Raw genomic sequence first — 8,227 nt, 5'->3', positions numbered from 1 at the left:
CTGGAAAGGGGACTGAAGCCAGGGAGCCAACTGACCTTGCTCAGCAGGCCCAATTCCCATGGAGCCAGCAAGTTAAGAACCACTGGCTGGAAATTCTTGCTGCCAGCACAGTGGTCTGAAGTAGACCTGGGATGATCCAGCTTGGTGGGGGGAGGGGTGACTGCCTCTCTAAATTTCTCTTCACTAGGCAGGGCATCTCTGAAAGAAAGACAGCAGCCCCAGCCAGGGGCTTATAAATATAACTCCCATTTCCCTGGGACTGAACTCCTGGGGGGAAGAAGCAGCTGTGGTCACAGCTTCAGTGAACTTAAACATTCCAGCCTGCTGGCTCGGAAGAGAACGGCAGATCCTGACACAAAGGGTTCTCCAGCACAGCACTCAAGCTCTGCTAAGGGACAGACTGCCTCCTTAGGTGGGTCCCTGATCCCCATGCCTCCTAACTGGGAGCGACCTCCCAACAGGGATTGACAGATACCTCATGCAGGACAGTTCAGGCTGGCATCAGGCTGGTGCCCATCTAGGATGAAGCTTCCAGAGGAAGGAGCAGGCAGCAATCTTTGCTGTTCTGCAGCCTCTGCTGGTGATACCCAGGCAAATAAGGTCTGGAGTGGACCTCCAGCAAACTGCACAGACATGCAGAAGAGAGGCCTGACTGTTAGAAGAAAAACTAACAAACAGAAATCAATAACATCAACATCAACAAAAAGGATACTCACACACAGAAACCCCATCCAAAAGTCATCAGCCTCAAAGATCAAAGTTAGATAAATCCACAAAGATGAGGAAAAACCAGGGCAAAAATGCTGAAAATTCCATAAACCAGAATGCCTCTTTTCCTCCCAATGATCGCAACTCCCCTCCAGCAAGGGCACAAAACTGGACAGAGAATGAGTTTGAGGAACTGACAGAAGTAGGCTTCAGAAAGTGGGTAATAACAAACTCCTCTGAGCTAAAGGAGCATGTTCTAAACCAATGCAAGGAAGCTAAGAAGCTTGAAAAATAGAGGAACTGCTAACTAGAATAATCAGTTTAGAGAAGAACATAAATGACCTGATGGAGCAGAAAAACACAGCATAAGGATTTCATGAAGCATACACAAATATCAATAGCCAAATTGATCAAGTGGAAGAAAGGATATCAGAGATTGAAGATCAACTTAATGAAATAATGCATGAAGACAAGATTAGAGAAAAAAGACTGAAAAGGAATGAACAAAGCCTCCAAGAAATAGGGGACTTAGTGAAAAGACCAAACCTACAATTAATTGGGGTCCAGAATGTGATGGGGAGACTGAAACCAAGTTGAAAAGCACACTTTGGGGTATTATCTAGGAGAACTTCCCCAACCTAGCAAGACAGGCCAACATTCAAATTCAGGAAACACAGAGAACATCACAAAGATACTCCTCAAGAAAAGCAACCTCAAGACACATAATCATCAGATTCTCTAAGGTTGAAACAAAGGAAAAAAATGTTAAGAGCAATCAGAGAGAAAGGTCAGGCTACCTACAAAGAGAAGCCCATCAAACTAACAGCAGATCTCTCTCCAGAAACACTACAAGCCAGAAGAGAATGGGGCCCAATATTCAACATTCTTAAAGAAAAGAATTTTCAACCCAGAATTTCATATCCAGCCAAACTAAGTTTCATAAGCAAAGGAGAAATAAAATCCTTTACAGACAAGCAAATGCTGAGGGATTTTGTCACCACCAGGCCTGCCTTAAAAGAGTTCCTGAAGGAAGCACTAAATATGGAAAGGAAAAACTGGTACCAGACACTACAAAAACACACCAAAATATAAAGACTAGAGACACTATGAGGAAACTGTATCAACTAATGTGCAAAATAACCAGCTAGCATCATGATGAGAGAATTAAATTCACACATAACAATGTTAACCTTAAATATAAATGGGCTAAACGTGCCAATTAAAAGAAACAGACTGAAAAACTGGATAATGAGTCAAGACCCATAGTTGTGCTATATTCAGGAGACCCATCTCACCTGCCAAGACACACATAGGCTCAAAATAAAGGGATGGAGACATATTTACCAAGCAAATGGAAAGCAAGAAAAGGCAGGGGTTGCAATCCTAGTCTCTGATAAAACAGACTTTAAACCAACAAAGATAAAAAAAGACAAAGAAAGGCATTACATAATAGTAAAGGGATCAATGCAACAAGAAGACCTAACTAACCTAAATATATATGCACCCAATACAGTAGCACCCAGATTCATAAAACAAGTACTTAGAGACCTACAAAGACTTACATTCTCTCACAATAATAGTGGGAGATTTTTAACACCCCAATGTCAATATTAGACAGATCAATGAGACAGAAAATGAACTAGGATATTCAGGACTTCAACTCAGCTCTGTACCAAGTGGACCTAATAGATATCAACAGAACTCTCCACCCCAAATCAACAGAATATACATTCTTCTCAGCACCACATAGCATTTACTCAAAATTTGACTGCATAATTGGAAGTAAAACACTCCTCAGCAAATGCAAAATAACGGAAATCATAGCAAACAGCCTCTCAGACCACAGTGCAATCAAACTAGAACTCAGGATTAAGAAACTTACTCAAACACACAATTACATGGAAACCAAACAACCTGCTTCTAAATGACTATGGGAATAACGAAATTAAGGCAGGAATAACGAAGTTCTTTCAAACCAATGAGAACAAAGAGACAACATACCAGAATCTCTGGGACACAGCTAAGGTGATGTTTAGAGGGAAATTTATAGCACTAAATGCCCACATCAGAAAGTGGGAGAGATCTAAAATCAACACCCTGACATCACAGTTAAAAGAATTAGAGAAACAAAAGCAAACAAATTCAAAAGCTAGCAGAAAACAAGCAATAACTAATATCAGAGCAGAACTGAAGGAGATAGAGACACAAAAACCCTTCAAAAAAATCCATGAATCCAGCAGCTAGTTTTTTGAAAAGATTAATAAAGTAGATAGACTGCTAGCCAGACTAATAAAAAAGAGAGAAGAACCCAAATACACACAATAAAAAATAACAAAGGGAATATCACCACTGATCCCACAGAAATATAAACTATCGTCAGAGAATACTATAAACACCTCTACACACACACACACACACACACACACACACACACACACACAAAAAAAAAAACAAATACCATAAAATATTATCAGATACCTGTTAATATCTGCCTATTTTTGTCTTCAATCCACAAAGAAATTAATTCTATAACATAAAAAAAAAAAAAAACACTAGAAAATCTAGAAGAAATTGATAAATTCCTGGATACATACACCCACTCTAGACTAAACCAGGAAGAAGTCAAATGCCTGAATAGACCAATAACAAGTTCTGAAATTGAGGCAGTAATTAATCGCCTACCAATCAATAAAAGCCCAGGACCAGATAGATTCACATCCAAATTCTACAAGAGGTACAAAGAGGAGCTGGTACCATTCCTTCTGAAACAATTCCAAACGATAAAAAAGAGGTCATCCTCCCTAACTCATTTTATGAGGCCAGCAGCATCTTGATTCCAAAACCTGGCAGAGGCACACAAAAAAAGAAAATTTCAGGCAATATCCCTAATAAACATCAATGTGAAAATTCTCAATAAAATACTGGCAAACCAAATCCAGCAGCACATCAAGTCAGCTTCATCTCTGGGATGCAAGGCTGGTTCAATGTACACAAATCAATAAATGCAATCCATCACATAAACAGAACCAATGACAAAAACCACAATTATCTCAATAAATGCAGAAAAGGCCTTTGATAAAATTCAACACCATTCATGCTAAAAACTCTCAATAAACTAGGTACTGATGGAACGTATCTCAAAATAATAAGACCTATTTATAACCAACCCATAGTAAATATCATACTGAATGGGCAAACGCTGAAAGTATTTTGAAAACTGGCACAAGACAAGGATGCCCTCTCTCACCATTCCTATTCAACAAAGTTTTGGAATTTCTGGCCAGAGAAATCAGGCAAGAGAAAGAAATAAAGGGGTATTCAATTAGGAAGAGAGAAAGTCTAATTGTCTGTGTTTTAAGACAACATGATTGAACATGAACAACTCAGCAAAGTCTCAGGATACAAAATCCATGTCCAAAAATCACAAATGTCCCTATAAACCAATAACAGACAAGCAGAGAGGCAAATCTGAGTGAACTCCCATTCACAATTGCTACAAACAGAATAAAATACCTAGGAATACAACTTATAAGGAATATGAAGGACCTTTTCAAGTAGAACTACAAAACGCTGCTCCAGAAAATAAGAGAGAACACAAACAAATGGAAAAATATTCCATGTTCATGGATAAGAAGAATCAGTATCCTGAAAATTGTCATACTGCCCAAAGAACTTTATAGATTCAATGCTATTCCCATCAAGCTACCATTGACTTTCTTCCCAGAACTAGAAAAGCTACTTTAAATTTCATATGGAACCAAAAAGGCCCATATAGCCAAGACAATCCTAAGCAAAAAGAAAAAACCTGGAAGCATCACACTACCTGATTTCAAACTATATTAAAAGACTATAGTAACAAAAACAGCATGGTACCTGTACCAAAGACAGATATATAGCCCAATGGAACAGATCAGAAGCCTCAGAAATAACACCACAATCTACAAGCATCGATCTTCAACAAACTTGACAAAAAGAAGCAATGGGAAAAGGATTTCCTATATAATGAATGATACTGGGAAAACTGGCTAGCCATATGCAGAAAACAGAAACTGAACCCCTTCCCTAAACCTTATACAAAAATTAACTCAAGATGGGTTAAAGGCTTAAACATAAACCTAAAACCATAAAATTCTAGAAGAAAACCTAGGCAATACACTTCAGGACATAGACATGGGCAAAAACTTCATGATTAAAATACCAAAAGCAATTGCAACAAAAGCCAAAATTGACAAATGAGATCTAATTAAACTGAAGAGCTTCTACACAGCAACAAAACAAAACAAAACAAAACAAAAAAGCCTACCATCAGAGTGAACAGGCAACCTAGAGAATGGGACAAAATTATTGCAATCTATGCATTTGACAAAGGTCAAATATCCAGAATCTATAAGGATCTCAAACAGGTTTACAAGAAAAAAAAATCCCATCAAAAAGTGGGCAAAGGATATGAGCAGACAATTTGCAAAAGAAGACATTTATGCAGCCAACAAACATATTTTTTAAAAAGTTCATCATTAATGCATTAATGCAAATCAAAACCACAGTGAGATAACATCTCATGCCAGTTAGAATGGTAATCATTAAAAAGTATGGAAACAACAGATGCTGGTGAGGATGTGGAGAAATAAGAATGCTTTTACATTGTCGGTGGGAGTGTAAATTAGTTCAACCATTGTGGAAGACAGTGCAGCAATTCCTCTAGGATTTAGAACCAGAAATACCATTTGACCCAGCAATTCCATTATTGGGTATATACCCAAAGGATTATAAATCACTCTACTATAAAGACACATGCACACATATGTTTACTGCAGCACTATTTACAATAGCAAAGATTTGGACCAACCCAAATACAGATCAGTGATAGACAGAATAAAGAAAATGTGGCCCATACACACCATGGAATACTATGCAGCCATAAAAAAGAATGAGTCCATGTCCTTTGCAGGGATATGGATGAAGCTGGAAACCATCAACCTCAGCAAACTAACACAGGAACTGAAAAGCAAATACCATATGTTCTTACTCATAAGTGGGAGTTGAACAATGACAACACATGGACATCGGGAGGGGAACATCACACACCAAGGCCTGTCAGGAGGTGGGAGGCAACAGGAGGGAAAGCATTAGGACAAATATGTAATGCAGACAGGGCTTAAAACCTAGATGACAGGTTGATAGGTGCAGCAAACTGCCATGACCCAGGTATACCTATGTAACAGACCTGTATGTTCAGCACATATATCCAAGAACTTAAAGTAAAATCAAATAAAAAATTTTAAGAATGAAGTTTACAGAAGTTCAAGAAAAATACAAAAGAGACCACACTCAAGAACATTATAGTCAAATAGCTGAAAGCTAATGAAAAAGAGAAAACTGTAAAAACAGAGAAAAGAGACATGTTGCCTTCAAAGAAGCAACAGGACATAAGACTGACTTTTCAACAGAATTTTTGGAATCCAAAGAAATGGAATGGCATACGTAAAGTGCTAAAGGAAAATATAACTGCCAACTATAAAGCTGAGTACTCTTTGCAAAATGAAGGCAATTTATTGTAAGCAGAACTATGGTATAAGAAAAAAATGGATATAATTTTTAAGGCTAAACAAGAATGAATGGAAGCACAGCTTTACAAGAAGGAATTTAAAAAAGGTACAGTTCAAAAAAGTTAACTCTATTGATAATATAAGAAAACGTTGAGCATTTTAAACAATAATGACAATAAAGTCCTGTGGGTTAATAAAATATAGACAAACAAAATATTCAACAATAATTGCACAAAGGGCAAGAGGCTGACTCACCTAGGCAGAACCAGGAAGATGGGGCCACTATAAAAGTGGGTAAGATTAACTCAGCTAAAATTTGTAAACAAATTTTTAAAGGCTGATATGAGCTAACATAAGAGTATAAAATCCTTTGGAACCATGACATGAATTTGCAGCCCTTCATAGGCTCTTCTCCCTAGGGCTCATGATGTGTTCATTAGAAAGACTGGGGTGAGGGCAAGAGACCAGAAGAAGCATCCATTGAAGATGAGCCTTAGAAAATGGTAGTAGCCAAGTTATGGGAAAGACACCATGCTATGGTTGGTCCTTTTTCCACTAAGAACAAAAGATTTAATCAGCTGGGGTATGGGGTTTGGAGGGGTGGATAGCAAACCACCTCATCCCAAGGACACCATTGGGCTGGGAGCTGGGGAGGAAAAATCTTCCAATCTCTGGGGAAGGAGCCATAAAACCATCCTGGATCTAGACCACTAGAAATTTTTTGCTGGTAGTAGAGTGAAAGAATTAAGAAAGCACCATCCTTAGATATAGGGACATGAGATCCACTGAAGAATGAGGCTAAACTAAGACAACAGGGAATTCCCCTGGCCTCATCAGCAGGAAAATCAAACACCGACAATTTGCTGTTGGCAAATAAGATAGCTTGGAGAGTGACCTGTTCTGAGACTCAGAAACACAGGGAAGGCTAAAACCTCAGGGTAGGATTAGGAACTTAAGAAAGTTTGCTATCCAGCAAACTGATCCTCACCCTAAAGATAAAATAATACAGATGAAAGAAGCCAGTGGTACAATGAAGACAAACATAGCAACAGCAAAACATAAAACCAGTTCCATTCCTGAGAAGTTTGACACAATCTTCTCCCACACACACAAACATGGTAAAAGAAAAAAAAAAAAAAAAACATGGCTGACCATATTCAGGTAATAAATACTACTTACCTAAACCTTACTGTTCTACACACTCTCTGGCAATTAATAGACCTTTAGAAAAGTGCTCTCTTTAGCAGTATATACACTGAAATTGGAATGATACAGAGATGATTAGCATGGCCCTGTGCAAGGATGACAGACAAATTCATGAAGACTTTCATTAAAAAAAGAGACAAAGAGACATGTAAAAGCAAGAAAAAACAAACTCACTGTCAAAAAACAATGCAACCAAAAAAAACGAGATTCAAGAGATAATGTAGACATTAAAATTATCCAACAAATAACTAAAATAACTACAATTCATATGGTTCTAGTGGGAAAAAATTAACAACATGCACAAGAACACAGCATTTCAGCAAAGAAATGGAAATTATAAGAAATTAATGGAAATGCTAGAAATAAAACATGGTAACAGAGATGAAGATTACTTTCAGTGCACTCAAAACATCAAGGAAAGTCAGTGAAATTAAATGTAAGTTAATAGAAATTATCCATATTGAAGGACAAAAAAACAGTGGGAAAATAAAAATGGCTCAGAGCACCCAAGAGCTGTGGTATCATATCAAATGGTCTACCATGTGTAGAATGGTAATCCCCGCGGATGGCATTAGGGGTGGAAATGACAGAGAAGAGAGAGAAACCAAATAAATATTTGGAGAGTTAATGGTTAATATTTTTCCAAAATAATGTAAGACATGAAGCCACAGATCTGAGAAGGTCAGAGAACCATAAGCAGGATAAACAAGAGCAACAAAAATAAAACCACCTGGATATATCATATTGAAAGTGCTAAAAGTGAAAGA

At 37.8% G+C, this 8,227-nt stretch overlaps 1 non-coding gene across 1 annotated transcript; it reads left to right on the top strand.

Annotated features, from left to right (window-relative positions):
- Positions 1-7,485: 7,485 nt before the first annotated feature.
- LOC119473395 lies at positions 7,486-7,591 on the top strand. Its single transcript, XR_005202597.1, has one exon. It is a non-coding gene; the product is annotated as a U6 spliceosomal RNA (small nuclear RNA).
- The last annotated feature ends 636 nt before the right edge of the window (positions 7,592-8,227 follow it).

This window comes from Cebus imitator, unplaced genomic scaffold (genome assembly GCF_001604975.1).
Source record: "Cebus imitator isolate Cc_AM_T3 unplaced genomic scaffold, Cebus_imitator-1.0 Scaffold154, whole genome shotgun sequence".
NCBI classification, from domain to species: domain Eukaryota; kingdom Metazoa; phylum Chordata; class Mammalia; order Primates; family Cebidae; genus Cebus; species Cebus imitator.
This window is presented reverse-complemented; position numbering and strand designations above follow the sequence as displayed.